Genomic DNA, 23343 nt, shown 5'->3' with positions numbered 1-23343 from the left:
ACACGTCTAATTATTCAATAACCATTAGACGGTACGTCTAACTCCACTGAGTTAGACTACACGTCTAATTCTGGTTCTACCTCAGACTTGTCTGAAGGAGTTAGACGCACGTCTAACTTTCACTAATTAGACCACACGTCTAATTATTCAATAACCATTAGACGGTACGTCTAACTCCACTGAGTTAGACTACACGTTTAATTCCGGTTCTACCTCAGACTTGTCTGAAGGAGTTAGACGCACGTCTAACTTTCACTAATTAGATCACACGTCTAATTATTCAATAACCATTAGACGGTACGTCTAACTCCACTGAGTTAGACTACACGTCTAATTCCGGTTCTACCTCAGACTTGTCTGAAGGAGTTAGACGCACGTCTAACTTTCATATATTAGACTACACGTCTAATTATTAGTCTATTAGACTACACGTCTAACTCCGATGAGTTAGACTATACGTCTAATTCCGAATATATTAGACTTACTTCTAATTCCGTGTATTCATTGGACTTACGTCTAATTCCGTGTATCTATTAGACCATCCGTCTAATTACACGTCTATTAGACTACACGTCTATTAGACTACATGTCTATTAGACTACACGTCTAACTCCGATGAGTTAGACTATACGTCTAATTCCATGCATTCATTAGACTATACGTCTAACTCCGATGAGTTAGACTGTACATCTAATTCTATACATTGAATGCCAAAATCGGTTTATTGACCCTCATTAGAGCCAAGTCTTATGAAATATTGTTTCAATACACCTGCATCAAAACTCATAAGTCATTTCATCATCAAAATCTCAGTGGTTAAATTATTTCAACACTTGGTCAAAATAATTTGACCCAACAATTTCCCCTTTTTGATGAAGAAATTGGAAACCTGCATATATATCAAAATATGCATTCATCATAAAAATAAACAAAACCCTTGTTCACTTACATCATACATCCAAAACCAATATTCGAAAAACCATCAAGGAAACATTGTTCGATAAAAGTATAAGAAAAGAGATCATTGTTTTTCCCTTTTAACTCGAGGATCGGTTTGACTTATTTCTTGACCGGAAAGCATGTTGAGATAAGGATGATAGCCGCGACCACCACGATCGCCTGCACTTGATCTTCCACCGCGTTCACTACCACTAGCACGTCCACCTTGATCAACATTGGAAATCCTACTTCGGCCACCACCACTTCGACCTCCACCTCTCTTGGTTGGCCTAGTATTGACATTTGTGCTTGGGGCTCGCCTGGATCTAGTGTCGGTTGACACACCATCATTTCTTCTACTTGACTCGCCTTGAGCGGGTCGAGGTTGAGCACCTTCAGCATTGGCCATTGCATTCTCCTTTGCTTGAAACATCCTTGCAATGAAGTCAGCAAACTCTTGTCGTTCATTGTCATTTCTACTCATGCAGTCCTGAATTTCCACCATCTGATTCTTCACCAGACTGAATTCTTCCAAGGTTTCCTTGTGGCGTTCATCATTGATTTGCCTTTCAATGTCCATTAATTCAGTTTGACGATTGATAAGTTGCTTTTCAAACTATGAGTAGTTTATATTTAAGACATGAGTCTCATACGTGTTCTTCTTCAAGGTATTGTCTAACTCTTTGAGAACTCTGAGAATTTCAACAAAGTCCTTTCTTTCTTCTTCTTGATTATTCAAGGACTTCATCATGCTCTTCTGAAGAGATGAGAGCACCAAAGACATAGATTTTAACATCTTGTTGCCACCAACAGATGTTCCTTCATGGGATGAGATCTCTTCAGACTCTACTCCCATACTCTGAATTGGCTCAAAGTTTGTGTGAATCTGCAAGGATTGTTCCGGTTGGTTCATTTTGGTTTTCCTAGCATCTTCATCTTGCTCTTCTTCTTCAATTTCTTCTTCAGCTCTCTGAAATATCTCAAATAGATTTCCAGAGTAGTGAATAGGGATGTTGATGTTTTCATGAACATTTTCCACAATGGTGTCGGGAAATAGACGGGGCTTGACAAAAGTTGCTTGTTGATCCTGTTCCTCCTCAGATGAGGAACTTTCTTTTTCAACATTCTTCTCTTTGGAGGGTTCCCCCTCAGATCTGACGGTTTCTGGCTGATTAACCTCGACCACTTTTCTTGAACAACCTCTGTTCTCGCAACAGGGGACAACATCTCATTTTCTACAATAGGAGCTTGAATAGCCTACTCAATCACTTCTTCCAAAATAACTTCTTCCTCATTTATGTCAAGAGCTTGTTCAGGCTCTTGGACAATCACTTTTTCTTCTTCATTCGGAAACTCCTGAATAGGTTGATCTAGAATGCGTCTCTCTTCGACAGAAAGATTTCCGAATTCGATTAGGAGAGCAGCATCTAGCTCATCAGCATCATTCTCAGCATCTGGAATATCCATAGCTACATCATCATTTAAAGGTTCTGCGCCAGAACAATCGGCGCCATGAATATATCGACAAGCCACAAAGACATAACTGTCCAAAATGTCGTTCAGCTTTTTCAAAACCTTCATTTCCACTTCAGATCCTTTCTGAGCAGGATTGAAGTTTGCCTTCCTAGCTTCGATGATTAGAAAGAGAGCTTTTCCATATATGCAAACTTCCACTAGATCTCTTCTCTTCAGAGCCTCAGCAACCTCTGAAGTTCTTGCCCATTTAAGAACCTTCTTTTCATTGATAACCCTCTTCTTCCATTCTTTAGTTATAGCAGAGTTTAACAAAGAATCGTTGTACTTGGAAGACAGTCTTTCCATGGACCAAGATTCATAAATCTCCAGTTTCTCGGCTGTAAGAGCTTTGATTTGCTCTAAAATGAGGTCAACAATCCATGTTGCATCCGATACCTTTTCAGGAGCTTGAATTGCAATATCTTTACCTTTTCCAACAACCTCTACGGGTTTTAGAGCAGGTCTTGGTTCACCGATCACGATTCCACTTGCCTGTCTTCTGGAACGCATCAGTTCAAACTCAGATTGTGGTTTCGTATAGAGCTCAGTAGGAAGCTCCATATGAACAACTTTCCCACCTACCAATGAATCTTTAGGAACTGGAACGGAAACTTCTAGTTCAACAGATTGACCAACAACAAGGGTAAGAACAACCCCTTGTTCTGGTTGAGATGACTCTGTAGCACCGGCGGCTACAAGATCAGTTTGAACGACATGAGACTCAATCCTGTCAACAGTTTCATCATTTGGACCAGCTGACTCAACAGCAGGCCCTTCAGCAGATTCTCTCAAATGAGAAAATACAGATTCGGCTTGTTCCACTACGGGAACATCAAATTTAGGCACAGCGGCCAAAGATTTGGAAGACTTTACCTTTACAAATTTAGACGCGCGGGGCGCCCTTGTCTTCTTCTCCTTTGAGGCACAGGACCTCGAAGGTTTCCTCAAAAAGGTTGAGGGAGTGGATAATGAGGACATTGGAGTTGCAGCAAGTACGTCTGGACCTTGCTTCAACCTTGAATCGACAGATTCAGAGTCCTTCTTGTTTGGACTTTTCAGACTGGAAGAACTAGCCTCCGATTCATTCACCGTTTTCGTTCTCTTTGCCCCTGTTGACAAAACAAAAGCAGAGGGCTTGGATCGGGTAGAAGGTTTTCCACTGGTTTGGTAACTCGAAGCACCAGATGCAGATTCAAGGTTACTCTTCAATCTCATAAGAGTGTTAGCCACCGTAAGAGCAGTAAATACTCTTGGAGAGTTGATCTGCACCGGTTCACCAACAGGAACCCCCAAATGCTTCAACAGATGACTCAGCTGAGCCGCATATGTTATACTTTCCTTGTTTGTCTGATTGATAGAAAAGCATAAGTTCTGGAAAAGGGTATGAGCCTAGTTTACCTAGATTCCCTTTGAGATAGCACACATATAGTCAAAATGGTCTTGACAATAGAGATGGAAAGAACCAGATTTCCCTTGTAGTGCCTTTGCCACCACGTCGTTCAACAGAATGAAGTGCGGTTTGAAGACCTTCTTGAATCCATTCACATGGATCATCGAACCGTCGGCAGAAAAAGTTGTCTTCGTCTCCTCCATGATTTCTGAAGAGAGGATCAAGTCGAATAGATGTCCCTCCGTAGGAAGTTCAAAGAACTCCGCATAAACTACTTCATCGAAAGAAAACTCCATTCCGTTGAGGGTTGCTACAATGGAATCATCCACCATAGTTGCAGTTTTGAAGAACTCGCGAACTTCTTTTTCATAGAATATGAACGGTCCGCCTAGATACTTCTTTAACCCATAATATTCTAGGGTTTGGAACATCTTCATCACCTTCGGTTGATCGAACGTGTATACCGATAGAAAATCCACCTGCAAAGTATAGTGACCGAGAGTGATTTTCTTCACCATTTTCGAAAGAATATGAACCGACACAGGATTTCAGAGAGATTTAGTGAGAGAAATGTAAAGAGAACTAGAGTTCTTAAGAATTTTGAAGGATTGAAAGCTTTAAAATTCATGCAGTAATGTCCATATATAGATGGAAGAGGGAAATACATAATAACCGTCTATTCTAGGGGTATGACCCATTAATAAATGTTAGACGTCCTTTTTCAAGAAGTCATCATTAAAAATGACGGTATATCAGTCATTTTCTCTAAACTTGAAAGACATGTGTCTTCATGTTAATAAGAGATGACTTTTTGATATTTTGAGCGGGAAAAGTAAATAACTCTCAATCGTGGGACAGCTGTCCTTGATTAGTCTAATTGGCACGTAGTTTGACGTTTTTCTTACTCCATAAATCCATATAACAAAACGTCTATTAGACGGATGAGTCTATTAGACGCATACGTCTAATTCCGTGTTATAAAAATCCGTCTAATGTCTATTAGACGTGTACGTCTAATTCCGCATAAACACCACGTGTTAGATGTGTGTTGATTAGACATGAGCATCCTTTTGCTCGTGACGTAAAAACGTCTAACGTCTATTAGACGTGTCCGTCAAATTGCGTAGGTATAACACCTCAACATATAGACTTAGATGAATGGATCTGGAGCAAAAATACGTCTAACTACACACTGTTTCTTTTAGACACCCTTGTCTAATTAGACTGATTAAGGATATTCGTCTGAAGAGTATTCTTACTTCCAAAGTAATTTTCCCTCTCAGTATGTATATGGACATAGGAATGTAACAAATAATTTTTGTGGTCCAAAGACCAAAAATATTTTTAACAAATAAAAACATTTATTCTACTAAAATGGCAAATGTCATTGTTGATCTTCCAGGCTGTGTACTCAGAGGAGTACTCTTCTTGCTTCCTTCTTGCAATCCTCCTGCATCACCTACAAAAGAAACTATTTACACATTTTGGTACCCATACTTAATTGGTTCCTCGATCAATTAGTCCCTTAGGAATCCATATCTGACTTATTCTGATGGACTTCTCATTTTGTGTTGTGATTAATGCATAAGATTTTGACTTAGAAGATGACTTCCTGCTAGCCACTAATCCTTTAACTTTTAAAAAAGGTTTTCTTTTAAAACTCCTTGACTTAAAGTCAGGTTTTAGATTGCCAATCATGTTAGTTGCTTCTAGCTTATTCTTAAGCCAGCTAACAGTAGGCGGAACATAGACTATTTCATTTTTGAAAGCCACTTCTTCATGAATGGGATCAGATTCAATATCAGTTACACCTCCTTTGACAAAACTTATTGGCTTAAGTTTGTCATATGATTTTGACTTTTTGCATGACAGGTTAGGGTCATTGCTATCAAATCCCAATCCGGATCTAGATCCAGCAGGTTTCAAAATGCTGATTTTATATTTGACAGCATCTCTAGACCTTGTCCATGCACAGACAACATAGTTTAACCTTTTGTTTCCAGATGAAAGAGTTTGAATCTGTTCTTTGATCATCTCATTCTCAGATGAGATCTCTTCAATCTTCTTTTCAAAATCATTTGACTCTTCACATTTAGACAGATTTGGTTTATTTACATCTGATGAAGATTTAGTTTCATTTTGGGATTCTGCTAGCTTTCTATACTCGATGACCATGTCATCTAGTGCAGCTACCAGTTGTTCCCTTGAAAACCTTTCGGAAGAGAAGTCAAATACCTCAATCTCCTGAGTTCTTTCTTCATCTTCTCTTTCCATGAAGCATGCCACCTCCTCTTCATCACTTTCACTGGATGAAAAATAGGAGCCACGGCTGCTTCCTCTGTTCTTCCCGTCACCAGCCATAAGAGCCTTCAGCTCTTTTCCATCATCCTTGGCATCTTCACGCTTTGGCTTCCGGCATTCCGATGCATAATGACCTTTAATACCACAGTTAAAACAAGTAACATTAGCTTTAGATTTTCTATTATAATTAGAATTTGAAGAGTTTGAGTTAGAGTTGCTCTTCTTCATGAAGTCACCAAACTTCTTCACAAAGAGAGACATGGCATCGCTGCTCAGCTGCTGAGCTGCCATCTTCACGTCCGGAGCGGTTGGTGGCTCTTCAGCAGTCACTAGCACCTTGGTAATGATAACGGACGTGGGTTGATGTTCTTCCAACCTACAGTTCAGCTCGAACTCATAGGCCTTGAGGTTAGCAAAGAGATCGAAGAGAGATCTTATTAAGATCTTTGGATTCTCTCATCGTCATAATCTTTATGTCCCATTCTCTTGGAAGAGCACGCATGACCTTAATAGCAAGCTCCCGGTTGCTATAGGTCTTGCCTAGGATAGATAGAGAGGAGACGATCTTGTTGAATCTGGTGTCGAAATCGTTCATTGTTTCACCAGGACGCATCTTGAAGCTGTCAAATTGTTGAGTGGCAACCATGATCTTGTTTTTCTTGGTTTGCTCGTTTCCCTCACACAGTTGAGTGAGTCTGTCCCAGACCTCTTTGCAGTATCGCATTCGATAATGTAGTTGAACATACTGTTATCGAGAGATCTGTACAGAACATCGAGAGCCATGTTGTTGAGGTTGTTCTGCCTCTTTTCATCAGCGGTCCAGTCAGCCTTCTCCTTATCAATCTTGTTAGGACCTTCTGTGACAACGCTCCACATGTCATCATGAAGAGAAGAGAGATGAGCACGAACTCTTTTCTTCTAGACAATGTAGTTTTCTCGAGAGAAAGTTGGAATGGTTGTAGCATTGATATCTTTGGATATGGTCGACATATTTCAAGAAAGGCTTGAGAATAGAAACAGGGTTCTGATACCAATTGATAGGATCGGCTTTATCGATAGAGACGTGGGTCTGACTAAGGATAAAGGCTTATGAAAAACGGTTTGAAAGAAATCCTGTTAAGGATTTAATTTGCTTTCTATTCTACGCAAACACTTGTAAACACTTTAAACAGATTCAAGGCGGAATTGTTTACTTGGGTTAGAAGCACACGATGAAATATGAAAAGATGACAGAAATGAAAGAACACAGCAGTTTTTTTATGGATGTTCGGAGAAACTCTCCTACGTCACCCATTCTTCCAACCACCGGAATGATTCACTATAATATGATTTGAATCAAATACAGTTTACACACACTTAGCTCACTATTGAACAGAACACTTACAGTTCAATTACAACATTAAGAATATCACTCAGCCAAAGGTGTTTTGATTCTAGCTCTCTCTTGATCCACACACAGTACAATCAGAAAACAGCTTCACAGTATGAATATTCAAAGACTTGAATTCTCTCAAGATTGGCAAGTTCGTAAGGTTAGCAGTTGTGCTTGTTAAGGCAGATTGTCCGTTGTCCTTTGGATTTGTTAAATACTTAGCAAGAGCTAACAGTTGAATCTTCAAGAATGATACATGGCACTCTTCCATTGGAAAGCCTCCATTGTACACAGCAGGCTCTGAGCACAAGGATCGTGGCCGTACATCACTAGTAGTGCGCCGAATATTCCATCAGGGATGTACCTGCAAAACAAGTAATGTGAGGAAAATTCTCTTACGTGCCTTTCCTTGGTTGGTTGCATATAGCTGTTGTACTAATCTTCACTAGAAAGTGGAGCAGGAGTAGGGTACAACTATAGCACGTGGGTAGGTGAAATGCTAGATTCAAGTGTACTGCTTAAATTAAGCATTAGACGTATTTCAGTTAGACAGATTGTAAAATCAGTCTAATGAAATCACACATCTCCTTTAAATAAAAACGTCTATTAGACCGCCTGGTCTAATAGTATTAGACTTACGTCTACCTCAGACTTGTCTGAAGGAGTTAGACGCACGTCTAACTTTCACTAATTAGACCACACGTCTAATTATTCAATAACCATTAGACGGTACGTCTAACTCCATTAAGTTAGACTACACGTCTAATTCTGGTTCTACCTCAGACTTGTTTGAAGTAGTTAGACGCACGTCTAACTTACACTAATTAGACCACACATCTAATTATTCAATAACCATTAAACGGTACGTCTAACTCCACTGAGTTAGACTACACGTCTAATTCCGGTTCTACCTCAGACTTGTTTGAAGGAGTAAGAAGCACGTCTAACTTTCACTAATTAGACCACACGTCTAATTATTCAATAACCATTAGACGGTACGTCTAACTCCACTGAGTTAGACTACACGTCTAATTCCGTTTCTACCTCAGACTTGTCTGAAAGAGTAAGATGCACGTCTTACTTTCACTAATTAGACCACACGTCTAATTATTCAATAACCATTAGACGGTACGTCTAACTCCACTGAGTTAGACTACACGTCTAATTCCGGTTCTACCTCAGACTTGTCTGAAGGAGTTAGACGCACGTCTAACTTTTATATATTAGACTACACGTCTAATTATTAGTCTATTAGACTACACGTCTAACTCCGATGAGTTAGACTATACGTCTAATTCCGAATATATTAGACTTACGTCTAATTCCGTGTATTTATTAGACTTATGTCTAATTCTTTACATTCATTAGACTACGCATCTAACTCCGGTGAGTTAGACTGTACGTCTAATTCTGTGTATCTATTAGACCATCCATCTAATTACACGTCTATTAGACTACACGTCTAACTCCGACGAGTTAGACTGTACATCTAATTCCATGCATTCATTAGACTATACGTCTAACTTCGATGAGTTAGACTGTATATCTAATTCTATGCATTGAATGCCAAAATCGGTCTATTGACCCTCATTAGAGCCAAGTCTTATGAAATATTGTTTCAATACACCTGCATCAAAACTCATAAGTCATTTCATCATCAAAATCTCAGTGGTTAAATTATTTCAACACTTAGTCAAAATAATTTGACCCAACACAATCAACAATAGTAGAAAAAATATTTTTAACGAGGGCATAAACCCTCGGAGAAAGCCAAAATTCCCTTGGTGATTATTTTTGCCAAGGGAAATAAATGCTCTCAGAAGGTGTCGGTGATAAGACTATCGGTAAAAAAAAATCACCGAGAGCAGTTACCGTCCTTGTTGATAATTATAATTTTATTACCGAGAGAAAATCCAATGCTCACGGTCATAATATTAAATAATTCATCTTAATTCTTCAGCTCTGACCTCATCTTCTTCTCTCACCATCTCGGGATCCAAGTAATAAAGAAAATTTCAGTGGTAGATTGTTGACACTAGAAAACCCAGTTGGTCCATCAATGTGTTGTTCAGTAGGTTTGAGAAGCTCAATTTCAGTTTTAGTCGTATCCCATTCAATCTTATATTCTTTAACAATCTCCTTCATGATCTTTAATTTCATCTCCCCAGATGGGGTTCTAACAGAAAGCTTTTTAATTAGCTGCCATAAACAAAAATTAACCAAATTATGATCTAGAAAGGGGAGAAGGCAAAAAAGTTTGATCGAGTTCAATATACCGTGCGATTGACGTCGATTTTTGATCGGAGATTAGTTGCAGCAGAGACGAAATCTTTTCCGTATTTCTTCTCAAAGATTTTGTGAATTGTCTGCAATTCAGGAATGTGTAAGCATCGAGGTCCGACAAAAATGAGACTTGCAATTCCTTCTTTTAGATCCAACAGACATTCCCTGAAACCACACAAACATGATAAAGAAAGGAAAAAAAGTTATTCAGATTGATTTACAATTACCTGCATTTTTCAATTATAGAAAGTCTTGCAACAATAAGTTCACATAATAGCTCAAGAAACTAATTTGCATCCATGAAATTATTTTACCTTATTAAATGTTCAACATATTAAGATTCACCATTTCCAATAATAAGAACAAATTCAAATAATACCCACTTGTTCAAAATAAAGATAATGAGTGTGTAACAGTGTAAATACGTACACAAAGGTGGTGGCATCCTCACTGGATTGGAGAAGCAAAGCGATATCACGCCTCATCTGATTCACAACAACGTCCCTCTTATTTCTAAGTAGTTTTATCCTCATCTGATTCGTCATGAACATATAGATCTTGAAAGTTGGTTAAGAAGAGAAGTTTAATGAATAATATGATGATCAATGTCATTATTATGCACATACGTGTTCCTAAGGGAAAATATGCGCACACTTTCCAACTCATCGTTTTTATTTAAAATTAAAGTATTATATGTGGGGGTTAGTCATATATAACGAATCGTTACAAACATTCACTCATCGTTATCGCCTTTCAAATTCACATAGTATTTTGCAATATATACAAAAGGCTTTACATTTAAAACTATAGAAAGAAAATAAATAATGGAAAAATAAAACCAAGTCATCTTTGAGCTACTTCTTTCCTCGTTATTTGGTCTTTCGCCTTATTCGATTTCTTTAGCACGTCTTTTGATGAAACTTAACAATAAATGTCACATTTTTTTGTCGAGATTGTCATCGTCTACATATCGTTCCACTTGAAAGAATGTGAGACATATGATTTGTGGTTGATCATGCCCTTTATGGCTAAGCCATTTCATCAAAGGGTGCTATCTCATTTTACTTTGAACATGTTATGATTCAGCTCATAATGCTCGTGATTGATGATCTAAATAACTAAGAGTTGTTTCGTGGAACTAGAGGTCAGCATCGGACTGGCCCGGCCCGGCCCAGCCTGTCGTGCCAAATAGTGATATGTGTCGTGCCGTGTCGTGCCTCATGTTAATCGTTTCGTGCTCGTGCCGTGCCTAAAAGTAAAATATTTCAGCCCAGCCCAGCCTGTTGACCCATGTCGTGTCGAGCCGTGCCGTACCGTGTCGCACCGTGCTGTGCTTCCCGTGCCGAGCCGTTCTGTGTCGTGCCGTGCCAATGGGCTGGATCGGACCGTATAACAACATTGTTAACCTTCTAAAAAAATAATTTAAAAAAATATGGGGTCGCACCCTTTCGAGTTACCTATGTATCTTACAAATTTGCAACCTCAAATTTGTAAAAATCAGACCCTCACGTAGTTCTAACTTACCTTAGATTAAATCTGAAATGTTCTATAATCAGTTTTATCATTTGGTATCAAATGTGCCTTCAGTTTCTCGCATTCAACCTTGATATTGTTTATTAATCTTCGAGTCTATAGAAATGTGACCGTTTTTTTGTTACCGTTTTTTGTCTTTTTCTATAAATGTTACTGTTTTTCATTATCGTTTTTTTGTCTTTATATTTACTAATGTGCCGGGCTGTGGGCCGGGCCGTGCCGAGCTGTGGGTCGGTCGTTCCATGGGCTATTAGTGGGCCGAGCCTACGAGGCTAAAAAAAGCTCCATTTTCAACTTATATATTTGTTTTTATTCATCTCCATTTTCAATATTTTGGTGTATTATCAATTTCTATAGAATTATCAATTTATATGCTTCACTTGTCCATTCGTGTGATCCGTCTTTGGAGGATACACAACAAATGATTCGATGGTAGGCTCGACCTCGTATACTATTTTAGGAAAAAGTATACCATGTGACTTACCTTCCTCTATAATCTCGTAAAGAGTAGAGTTCTATAGCACAAGCCTTTTAAAATTGGCCCTATTAGAAATATGTATTTGAACATATTAATCCAACTGATTTCGAAAATCGTCACATTAGTTTACTTCTCAAAGAAATTATGAAAACTATAAAAATATTATAATATTCATTTTTAAGGGTTCGATGCTTGATTCCATGTGAGAAATGAAAATTAGCTAGAGACATAGGTATGTGGGGACTCTGGAGACTTAAGCCCACCCTACCAAATTATATTATATATATATATATATATATATATATATATATATATATATATATATATATATATATATATACCTTACATATAGGGAGTTAGATAAATGAGTTAGATGAAGATTAAGCCTAGTCAAGCTATGTCCGTCAAACTCAAATTTTGTTTTATAATATAATATATATTATATATATACCTAGACTTTAAGGCGGTCAAATATCTTTTAGACGAGAGAGAAAACTAAGATCTAGCCGAGTTAAACTAATTTTTTTTAGAATGGTTAAACTAAAATTTTATTATTATATATATACCTCATTTAGTTTTTAATGGTGACAACTATATTTTAAAGGAGAAAGAAACTAAGACTTATTATTAAAAGGAGAGAGCTAAATGAATTAAAATAAAAAGAGAGTTAAATGAGTTGTTGATTCATATCTTAATTAATAATTAAGAAGTATTACTTAATTAATAATTTAGTTTTGTTAAAGTTTTTTTATTATAAACTTATAATTATTTGGATGTGACTTGAGAGAGGTTGTGAGAATGTGTTTAATGGGCTCAAGTCAAACTACCCTCTAATTTCCTATTTTTTCAATCCAATTTAATATTACTATCTTGATCTACTTCGGTTTAGGGGTGTAAACGGTTCGGTTCGTTCGGTTTTTTATCGAAAAATTCATTCCAAACATTGGTGTCGGTTTTTCAAAATCTTCAACTGACGGTTGGCGGTTAATGATCGGTTCGGTTTGTCGATTTATCAATTTGATCGTTGAAAAAATAACAAATATATATAATAAACTAATATACTACAAAATGAAAAAAAATTAGTTTAGTTTTATAAATAATATAAATATATATATATATATATATATATATATATATATATATATATATAAAATAAACTAAACTAAAGAAGAAAAAACTAGTTGAGTTTTATAATAAAATTTTAATAAATAAAATGATAAAATAACTATTTAACTAAAAAAATATATTTTAGAATATTAATTAAATGAGTTTAATAAAGAAAACATTAAATATACAAAATAATAAATATGTGTGTGCCAAGATTCGATCCTAAACAAAAAAAATTATTATGTTCAAGATTTACCACTAATCTAAAAGGACATATGTTTATAAATATATCAAAAACACGTATATATACGATCGATCGGTCGGTTAAACCGTTGGTTTTTTATTATATAAACCACCAACCGAACATGCCATGTTCGGTAGAAGAATATGAACCGGTCAGTTTGGTTGATTTATAATTATTTCGGTTCGGATTTTTCGGTTTTGCTTATACCCCTACTTCTGTTACAACTTGATCTATTGTGCGATCAGATCAAGTGCAAAATATTTACTTAATTTTTATCTTTTGTTTTTTAATAACAATTTTTTTTTAATTCATATTAAGCTTACCCCAACTCCAAATTCTAGATATGTCCCTATCCTCAACGTTATATTACTCATGCATGTTCATAAGGGGTAGTCTCTACTCGAAAATAGTTAGCCATTTTCAATGTTTGAAAGGATTGTTACACATGCGTTTTGAGTTCATAACTCTTTTGCTCTTTTAATTATCATAAATTGCGTCTAAATGAGGGGCTAACCCTATTCATTACTTAGAGATGACTATATATGTCTATTATGTTTAGACAATGTTGAGATTAAAGAGCCATGAACACGTCTCGAGCATTGAGAGAACATAAATGTGAAGTGAAAATTCACATGTTTCTTGATTGGAGTTCAGACTATGACTCCTTGTAGAAAATGGGTATTCGAGCATAAGAAAATTCACATATATAATTTTGGAGTATGGTAGCCCCATTTATAACACTACAAAAGTCAAACATTTTCTCTAAAGTGTTTTAATATTGTGAAAATTTGTATACATGTCAGGAATAATATTAAAAGTATGTTGTGCTCGAGTTTGGAATTTTCGAAGTTGTAGAACTCTAATATGACATTACGAAAAAAAATGTTTCTCCAAATGTGCCCCAAAAATTCTAATTTTTTTATGGAGATCAAAAATAACTTTATGGACATGCTGTAAATATTTTGTAAATTTTAAGAATCTAGAACTCAAGATATGATCTCTAAAAGATAGATCATTTTCCAAACAAGTACTAAAATTGATGAAAATAATTATTCTTGTAGAAAATAATATTTTTGATCATCCTATATTTTTAGAATTTTTCTAAAATAATTTAGAGCTTCCAATGTGTAAACACTCATTTTATAGCCCAATTTATAATTTTAAATAATCCTGAGCGATTAAAATAAATAATTAATTTAGAAAACAGTGTCGTATCAACAAAATTTTAAAATAACTAAATTACGGAATATTTAAATAAAACATAAAATAATATAAATAATTAGACAAATTAAATAAACCAAACCAAATTAAATAATATCTCATTTTTTCCAGGTACTATTAAGATCACGCATCATCTACATGTATTCATATCGATTTACCTATTTATTTTCTCATACCATGATGACAATCTAGACACATGTCCTAGGAACAGATCGATACAAACCTTTAGTCCCTATGTTTGGATTTATCTTAAGACGCATGTACTAAGATAGATTAAATAAACGAAGGGTAAAAGAAATATTTTGTGTAAAATGGCCAAAAGTTTATAATAGAGACCGTTCATTTGATATCAAAAAGGTTTATGACTCAATCAGAGGGAAACTGATGTTCTTAAAGCATGATTATTTTAACTTATTTAAAATAAGTTAGAATAAAAGAAATGAAGCAAAAATTGACCGTTAACAAGATCAGGGGCATAAAATGTTCAAGGATATTAGAAATAATTATTTTGAAAACAAGCTTGGGCTCTTCTTCCTCGTGAACTTCATCCAGTGATGGCAAAGCCTTAGGCCAATAACTTCATGAGTGATGCTCCAATTCAGACAACTCCGGGATGTTCATCCTCGTAGCGGTTCATTTCCTAGAGATTCCAATACATAAACATCGACGATGTTTGGATCTCTTTCTTCAACGACGAACGCAAGATACAACTCTGATGATGAGCGTGGACATCATTGAGGTTTGTCGACACGTCAAGTTAATTAATTATGTGAGAGGCTCCTTCACCTCGTCGCGCTAGCTATGGTGAATGATGTACGAAATCAAACTCAAGAAAATCATTATCAGCGTCTTCCTTTGCCTATCAATATTTCAGCAATGACGGATTTTTCTCACAGAGTTTATTTCATCTCGACCTTAAATCAGATGACTTCATCACGCTTCGATTTGTGTTTTCTCTAGAGAGCAAGAGCATCTGTGAATCATGAATTCACAACCTCTGTCTTCAATCAACAACGATGAACTCGTGAGAGAAAATTTTAACCTAACCTAGTTCTTTCTCTAGACTAACCACACATATCTCTAACTTAGCTAGATTCTATCAGGAAGGGGTAACCCAATCAATCAAACTATCCATCACATAGCAATATCATTAACTATAATGTTTATTATTTTACATTTTTCTCTAATATTTTTTATTGTGTGTAATTAATTTTCATTAATGAAATAATTTGATACTCTTAAAAAAAAGGTAAATATGGTATATATTATATGGAAGGTTGAAAAAGAAAAGTGAATAAGAGAAGGAGCACTACATTCTACCAATAAGTAAGCATATCACAAAAGTGATAAAAAGATAAAAAGGAAATGTATAGATAGATTGATAGATCGATCATAGATAGATAGAGAGATAGATATGTCTTTATATAGTAATTAGGTTCATGCATGATAATATATATATTTATTCAAGGAGAAGATGAAATAACTTAGACATTCTTTCGTTGGTTGATGGGTTCATTTTGTGCATTGAAGTAAACAGTTGCAACCGGAACCCCCAAGCATAGGTGATGAGAGAAAGCTCTAGTGTTGAAGTTGGCCCTGGTTATGATATTTGGCTTCTCAATAGTTTGGTCAACATATTTGGACTGTCTAAATAGTATTAGAATATAACGGTGAATTCCAACAGCTGGGCATGGATCCATGCATGGCACTATCTCTTTTTCTGCATTTTTTGTTTACTCATAGTTCAGTAGGTGAGTGTAAGAATTCATTTTTTTAAGGTTATGAGTTTGAATCTTCCCACCTGGTACTCAATGCTTAGTTAGCTAATTACATTTTAAGGTTACACAACACGAAATTAACACACCTTGACCAGAATTGGTACCTCCGAGAATGTTGGTCACAATCCTAAAAGGATAAAATGAAACATTAGTATACATGGAATTGTTGAACTCTTCTTACTATATTGATTCAACCCTTGGCGAATCAATGAGATTGAATCCTCTGTTGTACGAACCCCTATTCTCGAGGGGACAAAACAATCATTTGAAACAAAAAAATATTTTTTACTGGTTTTCCCTCACTCCTGTGAGAGGAAAATGAATCCCCATCAGGCGTTTGATATACCCAAAAGATTCTATCACATTTTTATATGGGTTTGTAAGACTTAATATATTATTACCTATTACTATTGTTGCTTCTTTAATGTTTAATGCATTTATATTGTAGAAATATGTAGTTAGCAATGCTTATTAAAATAAATCTTAATGGAATAATTGTTAAATAAAATCTTTAAATAAGAAGTTCAAGACTTAAAGCTTGTTTGATCTTTGATTATTTGAGATTTGTTTTTAAAATTTTGTCTAACAAATCTTGTTTGCTAAAAAATGTAAATTATTTGAGTTTTTAATTCGTTTAATTACTAAAATATATTTTTTAATATTTAAAATTAATATAAAATAAAATATTAATATTTAATATTTTAATATTTTTAGTTAATCAAATAAGTGATTTAATATTTATAATAAAAATGTAAAGATATGTAGAGAATTTCTAAAAAAGATTTGTGTTAGTAATACTTTTTTTTTTTGAAAAACGACATAGTGTCAATAAAATAAAAGTCACAAAAGGGTAAAAGAGTTAAATGAGTTCAAAGGAAATTAGAGTAAAAACAAACTGAATGAAGTAAAAAAAATAACAAATGAGAATTGAGAATTAAAGTGTAATGAAATCAATGATTATGGTGACTTTCTCTTAAACGATGTTTCAGTTTTTATAGATAACAAATTCTTCTCGTCTTAAAAAGTTTGCTATTCGCACTTGCTGCACAAAGAAAGTGGTAAGTACACTAAATGGACGTGAAGTCAGCATTCTTGAATGGTGATCTCGCAGAAGAGGTCTATGTAGAACAACCACTTGAGTTCATCGATTCCAAGAACATAGGTAAAGTTCTTAAGTTGAGTAAGGCATTATATGGTCTTCGAAAAACTCCATGAGCATGATACTCAAAAATGGATGCCTCCTTTACTTCACCTAGTTTCACAAGAAACCCGTTCGAACATGCCTTCTATAGAAGAGGCGATGCTCAATCTTTCTTGTCTGGGGGTGTTTATATGGATGACTATATTATTAAGGGAACAATGGAACAAGACATCATCAATCAAGACACAAATGCAAGAAATGTTTAAAATGAGAGACCTCGGTCTTCAAAGTTACTATTTGGGGATCAAAGTACGTCAAAATGACGGTGATATTACATTGTGTCAAAAGAAATATGCTACAAAGATTTTGGAGAAAGTTGGCATGTGTAACTGTAACCCGTGTCACAATCCAATGGACAGGAGTACAGTTGTTGATGCAACATGGTATCAAAGCGTACTTACAGTCTTTTTTACTTAGTAAACCTGATATTGCTAATGTTGTGGGCATAGTTAGTCAATACATGGAGGTGCCAAGTTCTCAACATTGGGCTGTGATCAAGCAGATACTTCACTACGTATGGGGTACGTTGGGTTATGGGTGATGTTATAAGTCAGAAGTATGTGAAGTTACATTAGTAGGCTACATCGATATGATCCCGATGGCGATGTTGATGACTGCAAAAGCATCTCCATGATAGTTTTCTTTATCGGAGGCAACATTTTGACTTGGACTTCATATAAGTAGAAGATTGTTACTTTATCTTTATGCAAGTCTGAGTACATCGCAGCGGCGACAAAGTCATGTCAAGGGTTCTGGCTTAGTCATCTTATTGGCGAGTTAGTTGGGTTTAAAGAATTGACATTTAAATTATTGGTTGATAACAAGTTAGTCATTGCTCTCTACAAGAATCTAGTTCATCATGTGAGGAGTAAACACATTGACACAAAGTTTCATTATATCCGAGAATGCATTGAAGAAAGAAAGATGATTATTGTCCACGTTGGCATTGATGGACAGCTCGCTGATATTCTAACATATGAGTTAGGGAGAAAAAAGTTTATCGAGATGTGTTTGAATCTCAGTGTCAAGCAAGTTGAAGCGGTATAATGAGATTAAGGGGTGATTTTCTGGATAATCTCGTTAAGCCAATTAAATCACTCCCTAATTAATATCAACTTAATGATTTTATCTTAGAAAATATGATAAAGCATATTTTGGGAATATGCTAAGAACATTCTCTTATTTTACTTTATTTGATTAGATTAGATTTCATTCCGTTATTTATTTCATTTTCAATTCAATATTGTAAGTATAAATAAGCTATGACTTAAACTTAATAAAATACAATCAAAAGCTCTTCTCTTTTCCCTATATTTTTCTTTTCAACAACAACGGCGAGTCATACGATTAGAAAATTGATCGTAGCTCCATGCTTCACTTGTCTTTTCGTGTGCTCCGCCTTTTGAGGATACACAACAAAGGACTTCGATGGTAGGCTCGACCTCGAATACTATTTTAGGAAATAGTTTTCCATTAATAGGTTATGTTAGAGAACCATGTGATTTACATTCCTCTTGAATTTAGTAAAAAGTAGAGTTTTATAGCGCAAGCTTTTTAAAATTGGCCCTATAGGTTTTATAAATATGTATTTGAACGTATTAATCTAATTGACTTCGAGAATCGTAATCTTAGTTTACTTCTCAAAAAAACTATGAAAAATATCATAATATTCACTTTTAAGGGTTCGATACTTGATTATGTGTGAGAAATGGAAATTAGCTAGAGACATGGGTATGTGGAGGTTGTGAGGACTTAAGCCCACCACTACCAAATTATATTATATATATATATATATTATATATATTATACCTTATATATATGGAGTTAGATAAATGAGTAAGACAATCTTAAGCCTAGTCAAGCCATGTCTTAGTCAAACTCAAATTTTGTTTTATAATATACAACATGCTTTAAGGCGGTCAAATATCTTTTAGACGAGAGAGTAAACTAAGATCCAGCCGAGTTAAACTAATTTTTTTTTAGAACGGTTAAACGAAAATTTTATTATTATATATATACCTAATTTAGAGTTTAAGGGTGACAACTATATTTTAAAGGAGAAAGAACTAAGACTTATTATTAAAGGAGAGAGCGAAATGAATTAAAATAAAAAGAGAGTTAAATGAATTGTTAATTCATATTGTAATTAATAATTAAGAAGTATTAATTAATTAATTATTTATTTTTGTTAAAGTTTGTTTGATTATAAATTTATAATTATTTGGACGTGACTTGAGAGAGATTGTGAGAATGTGTTTAATGGGCTCAAGCCTATCTCAATATTTTAAAATATATTTCATAAAATAAGGTCAACTTATCCTCTAATTTCCTAATTTTTTCAAACTAATTCAATATTATTGTCTTGGTCTACTTTGTTACAATTTGATCTATCGTGCGATCAGACCAAGTGCGGAATATTTACTTAATTTTTACCCTTTATTTTTTAATTACAATTTTTTGTTAATCCTTATTAATCCCACTCCAACTCCAAATTCTAGATTTGTCCCTACTTTCAACGCTATATCCCACATGCCTGTTCGCAATGGGTAATCTCTACTCGAAAATAGTTAGCCATTTTCAATGTTTGGAAGATTGTTACACATGCGTTGAGTTCATAACTCTTTTTATCTTTTAATTATCATAATTTTCATCTAAATGAGGGCTAACCCTATTCATTGCTTAGAGATGACTATATGTATCTATTATGTTTAGACAATGTTGAGATTAAAGAGCCACAAACACGTCCCAAGCATTAAAAGAACATAAATGTGAAGTGAAAATTCACATGTTACTTGATTGGAGTTCAGACTATGACTCCTTATAGAAAATGGGTATACGAGCTTAAGAAAATTCACATATATAATTTTTTAGTATTCGAGCCACATTATAACACTACAAAAGTCAAATATTTTCCCAGTGTTTAAATACTCTAAAATTTTGTATACATGTCATCAATAATTTAAAAAGCATGTTGCGCTCGATTTGGAATTTTCGAAGTTGTTGAACTCTAATATGACATTAGGAAAAATATGTTTCTCTAAATGTGCCCCAAAAATTCTAAATTTTTTATGTAGGTCAACAATATTTTTATGTACCAGCTATAAATATTTTGTAATTTTTAAGAATGTAGAACTCAAGGTATGAGCTATAAAATATAGATCATTTTCCAAACAAGTACTACAATTGATGGAAAAAAATTATTCTTGTAGAAAATAATATTTTTGACCATCCTATATTTTTAGGATTTTTCTAAAATGATTTAGAGTTTCCAATGTGTAGACACTCATTTTGTACCCCGATTTATAATTTTAAATAATCCTGAGCGATTGAAATTATTTTCTAAATTTCTTTACGGGATCATTGCACGTGATTAAAATAAATAATTAATTTATAAAATGGTGTCGTATTAACCAAATTTTAAAATAATTAAATTACGAATTATTTAAATAAAAAATATAAATATAAATAATTAGACAAATTAAATAAACCAAACCAAATAAATAATTAAAAAATATATATTTTGGTTATATTATTGATTTATTTATTTTATAAGAATATGAAGGAATCAAACATGACTTAACATAAATGCTAATCATGAGGTGGTGCAAGCTATTGATGGAGGAACCAATTCCAATATTACCCACCTTTCAAATAATTTTTCACAAAATGCCCACATTTTTATTGCAATTCCTATTCTCAAATTAACCGCCTCTCTCTCTTTCTAAATCATTAATTAACATTTTAATTACACATCTTCCACACTAATCCACTAATTAATTTATTTTATATAAATATATAATTAAAATGAATAATACATATATTAAATAAAATATATTACATAAATATTAAAATAATATATATTTTATTTTTACTTAATTTTATAAATATAATATATATGATTAAAAATAAACATTATAAATTAAATAATTCAAATAAATATTATAATCTAAAATAAAATACATTATATACACCTTTAATATTATATATTAAAATAAAATATATTATATTATATAAATATTAAAATAACACATATATTAAAATAACACATATATTTTATTTTTACTTAATTTTATAAATATAATATATATATAATTAAAACTGAACCCACTAAATTAAATAATTAAAATAAATATTATAAACTAAACTAAAATACATTAATTATCATATGGAGAATAACCTCCTACATTCATTGTGTAATTCCAAAGGTTGCAATATACAAATTAATTTGTACACATTATGGAATAGAACATTTACACCTTAATGAGTATTACATTGTATTTGTTACATGAAATTAAATTTTACATTCTCCTACTTGGTCCATTTGTATAATATTTATCTTAAAAAAAAGACAAATATAGGAATTATGGTGTAACGCCAAAAATCGACTCTTCTAGAGAAGAATTTCATTACTCAATAGTCGCGTCCCATAATTCACATTCCTCTCGAGTGAGAAGAGGAACAAAAATGGTAGGTTTGGCTAGAGTGCATTTAAAAACATCGATTTAGACTAGTTTTGATTTTTGTAGATTTATCACCGGAAAGAATAATATTTTACGTGTTCAAACAATTTTAGAAATTATGTTCTTCGTTCGGTGCTTGGTTACACGCAGGGATGAATCTAGGTAGGGGCTCGAGTGGGCTGAAGCCCACCCCGAATTTTTTTTACGTTTAAAATATGACATTACCCCCTAATTTTAAAAAAATTCAATAGAATTCACTATTTTATTTATTTAATTATTAAAAAAAATGGTAAAACTTACATTTATTTATCAATTTTATCCAAAATTTTCTCGTTTCTTACTTTAGCCCACCCTAAAATTTGTTTAAGCACACCTTACCACCGAATCCTGAGTCCGTCCCTGGTTACACGTGATAAATGGCTACCGCGCCATGTTTCACATGCCTCTCGACAATTTTTACTTTACACTTTTGACCATTTAAAATAATATTATTCATCACCTTATTTATTTATTCAATCATAGACATGCGTCTAAAAATAATCTAAGCTTAAATACGTGTATCGTTTTGTATTTCTAGGACATGTGTCTATATCATGGTTCTAAATCTAAAATGTAATGAATAAAATAAATGATAGTACTTGTTATTGAGAAATGTAAGTATAGAACAAAATAAAAAAGTTAGTTTAAACAGAATTCAAACAAACCTACTTAGGTATATATTTTTTTTATTAGAAATCATTTTGTAATTTATATATATATATTGTGTTTTTTTAAAATAATGTTTTCTGAATTTTTAAATTTAAATAAGGCCGTTTATATAAAAAAAAATAAGTAGAAGAAAAAATAACCAAATGGAGCAAATCAATCTGGCTATAAGCCAGGTGGTCAAGGAGTTGGCGAAAAACTTTAACGACGAGTTAGTTCGGGCAGGTGCATCTAAGAAAGTTGAGGGATTGAAAGTAACATGTAAAGCTCATTAGGCAATCCAGAAATGGTGACAGTTGGGGGATTGAAAGTCATGGAAGTCTCTGATCAAAAGCCAAACCCGTGTAAGTAAAAGTTCAAATCGACGCAAAACTAACAGTAAAACCCAAAATCTCGCTTAACCTAAAATTCAAATGAGGGCGATAACCTCTAAAATAAAGCCGACAATTTTATTTGTTACTCAGATCGATGGTTAGACTTATGATATTTAATTTAGTAACGGACAATTGTTTAATTAATTCTTGTGCCTAATCTGTATAAAATTCTTACAAAATCATTTTTCTAACAAAAAAAAAATATGTGACTTTCTAGTAAATATAATTTTGATGTTTGGAATAAAAAGAATTCCACATGCACTAACTCAAATACCCCAAAAAGATTAATCAAATAGACAGAGAAATCATTACCAAGGTGTACAGCTCATTAGGCAATCCAGAAATGGTGACAGTTGGGGGATTGAAAGCCATGGAAGGCTTGATGCTGCAGCCATTAGTAACATGCTTGGTTGCATAGTAGACATTCATGGCTGTTGTGGGC

This window comes from Impatiens glandulifera, chromosome 1 (assembly GCF_907164915.1).
Source record: "Impatiens glandulifera chromosome 1, dImpGla2.1, whole genome shotgun sequence".
Lineage (NCBI taxonomy): Eukaryota > Viridiplantae > Streptophyta > Magnoliopsida > Ericales > Balsaminaceae > Impatiens > Impatiens glandulifera.
This window is presented reverse-complemented; position numbering follows the sequence as displayed.